The sequence below is a fragment of the Corvus brachyrhynchos genome, unplaced genomic scaffold, assembly GCF_000691975.1.
Source record: "Corvus brachyrhynchos isolate BGI_N302 unplaced genomic scaffold, ASM69197v1 scaffold70, whole genome shotgun sequence".
Classification (NCBI taxonomy): domain Eukaryota; kingdom Metazoa; phylum Chordata; class Aves; order Passeriformes; family Corvidae; genus Corvus; species Corvus brachyrhynchos.
Window position 1 is genome coordinate 2,183,524 of NW_008236217.1, and position 3,369 is coordinate 2,186,892.

The window sequence follows — 3,369 nt, forward strand, 5'->3', positions numbered from 1 at the left end:
TTGTTTTGCTTCAAAATTGCTATTGCCTATCCTTCTTCAGTCTAACAGTGCTTTCTTCTCTCACAGCATCTGTACAAACCCTCACTCTCCCTTGGTTGCCAAAGACATTTCAATGACATCCACTATGGGATGAAGATGCACATAAATATACATATAAAAGCATGCACAAAGAGTGCAATATCACTCCCTGGCTACTCCAGCTGCTGTCAAGCTTTGACCATCAGCTGAGCCACAAAACTGCTGGGTTCTGGGAGAAGAAAGCAGTGACACTTACAGTAGCATTAACCATGTCCCAGGCCTTCCCTGAACAAGATTTGAGTCTCTCCTAAAAGAAAAAAGAGAGGTATAAATGTTGGAGGGTCAGGGAAGGCAAACCTGAAGTTTGTCCCACTGCCCTGTCACGGTGACACCACACAGGTGTTGCCATTTCCTCAGGCCCAGCCCACCCCAGGAAGCCAACACAGCTGCACTCACCCCTGTCCTTGGGAGTGCACACAGCCCACTCACAAAGGTGCTTGTTCAGCTGTAGGAGAAGGCTGCAATAGCCAAGAGTGTGAAGCTCATTAACAGAGGACAAAGATATTGACATTAGTAGAGACCTGAATATTTCAAATGCAGTGCTACAGGGGCACCAAATACCATTTAAACACAGTGTGAGAAAATGTTGGCTTTTCCCAAGCTCTTCTCTCTCCTTCCCACTGACCCTACCCCTGCAGAGGTGCCAGGCACCTTCTGGGTCAGTGCTTCTGCTCTCCACTTGGTGTTTTCTCAGCTATTTCTTTGAAGCAAGACCCAGAGGAACCTCTCTCCTCAGGCCTGATGGCTGGGCTGTCACTCACAGCTTTGCTTTCTTGTCTGTCTCTCCTCTGTGAAACCCTCTTGTCCCCTGAGAGCTTTCAAGCACAGCTTGTTGCTCTCCCCTGGAAAGCACAGCAGCTGTTTGTGCTCATAAGGAAACAGCACTTCTAAATGCAGCAAAGATAGTCCTCGGGAAAGGGATGAGGCAGAGTGCTAATTCAGCAGTCTGGCGACCTGGGCAGGCTCTCTGCTTTAACCTCTGCACCAGGGGCAAGGAGTGGGTGAGCATGACTGGGGCTCTTCAGGGGATCCTTGAAACATTTGAAGGAACTTCCATGATCCAGAGCTGAAGGTACAGGCAGAGTTAACTGTCCTTGGGCAGAGCTAACACCACCATGGCAAGTCAGGCTCTGTCTCTGCGATCGTAGATGTCCTGGAAGCAGCAAAAAAAGGGTAAAGCTTTCCCCAGTTACTTTCTTTGAAATCATCTTTAACAGACTATTCCACCCAATAAGTTGTTTACTCAGTTTTCCTACTCATCTCGGGGACAAGGAAGTCCTGCTGGGAGCCAAAGGCTGTCTGCTCACAGTTGTAGCCTGCCTGCACCTTCCTGCATGGGGCGAGTGGGGAAACACTGCACCTGTCCTCCGGAATGCTGCCCCTTCCTTGCCATCCTCCCCTCCAGGGACATTCCCACAGCCAGCACTTATCCCAAGCTCTGTTGTGGTGAGCTCACCTTTCATTTACAATGTTAAAAGCTTTCTAAATCTGGGTGGGTATTTTTTTCTTTGCAGCTTCCCCTAAGGTAAACACCTCAATTTCTGTCTGAGTCATATCTCCTTGCACCACCTGTCTGACATGCTGAGGTAAGTGGTGTGTAGTGCCTGTCTCTGGCTGGATGCTGCAGCCCAGCATCTCACAAGTGTGAGACCCATAAAACTGACATAACTGCTCAGGAGCTGAAGATATCCAGTATTTTTAAGACTGAGATGCAGACAACAGCTCATCACTAGAGACGAGAAGGCTCTGGGGAGAACTTACTGCAGCCTTTCACAAAGAGAGATGGAGACAAACTTTTTGGCAGGGCCTGTTGTGATAGGAAAGGGGTAATGGTTTTAAACTGAAGGAAGGTTTATTGAAATTTGATGTAAGGAGGAAGCTTTTTACAATGAGGGTGGTAAAACACTGGAAGAGGTTTCTCAGAGAAGCTGTGGATGTCCCATCCCTGGAAACATTCAAGGTCAGGCTGGACAAGGCTCTGAGCAACATGATCTAGTCAAAGATGTCGCTGCTCATTGCAATGAGATTGGACTAGATGACCTCTAAAGGTCCCTTTCAACCCAAACTATTCTATGATAAGCATTGCAGTGATGGAGAAATGCCACGGTGGCTTCCATAATGCCACAGAGCAAGGACCGGTCTCTCCCTGCTCTTTCTGCCTGACAGTGAGGACATCACTCACAGGGTTTCCCTTTTATGCAGTAACATCTGCTGTAACTGCTTTATGGGAATACTGGCAGCCCACAATAAGCTGTAGCAGCCTTCAGGTAGCTGTGCCTTCTGCCAGGGTATTGCTTTTGTCTTGGCAGCATGGGATCAAGGGTGCACAGGTCAGGTGGCTTCTGTCTGTGGCATAAACTTTTCTTGCTCCTCTCTATTTCACTGTTTTTTTCCCACCATCAGCTCTTCCTTACTTGTTTTCTTTTGTTTCAACCTATCTGTCTTAGACAAAAAGCTGTTCCCTGCAAAATCACCCTATAACTGTGTTGCACTCTCAAGGGGAAGTGCCCAGGACACAGGAAGTGCCCTGAGAGCAGTCCCGCCGAGGATGTTGGGACATAGCACCTGCTCCTCCCATTGGAGGAAAAGCCCAAGTGTCCTGCACCGCTTACCCTTAGGAGGGTTCGGAAGAGGGAAACTCCCAGTGAGAGCAAAGCAAAGGGGAGGGAAGGCCATGTCACCACCAAGAAAGCCAATTGGCCTTTTGTGCGTAGATGTCTACGCTCAGTGATGGTTCAGTGAGAGAAAAACTTGATACAACTGAACTGTGCTATAAAGTGAGTATCAGGAGTACAGAGTCAGAGAAGAATGTGAAGGAGAATCTTATTCTGCCTTGCCACCTTCCAGGTGACAAGAATTTACTTCCTCTGTGAACTCAAAGCCTCGATTTTCTCATCTCTGATTCCAGAGCCAGCTCTTCCAAGGAGCACCTTGATGGTGTGCAGACCAGGAGCTGGTCCATGTTCTGCCTTGTGACAGCTGTGGGTTCACATCAGCTATTTCCAGACCCATGCAGAGCCATTCTGGCTATAGGCTCAGGAACAGCAATAGTATTACATTAGATCGGTATCGTAGAGATTAACTCTGTTCCAAGTTATTATTTAGAGAAGGATTGAGAACCTGGATTGTGTTTCTCGTGGCTGATCCCTCACAGTCTGGTGTTTCTCTGGAATTCTTTGCTTTCCTTGTGCAGCTGCCAGGTTTTCTGAGCTACCTCAGAAGCTAATTGGCTCGGATTTTGCCTTTCTCCCCTTAAGCAGAATTACTGATGACTTTCTTCTGTGCATGCCA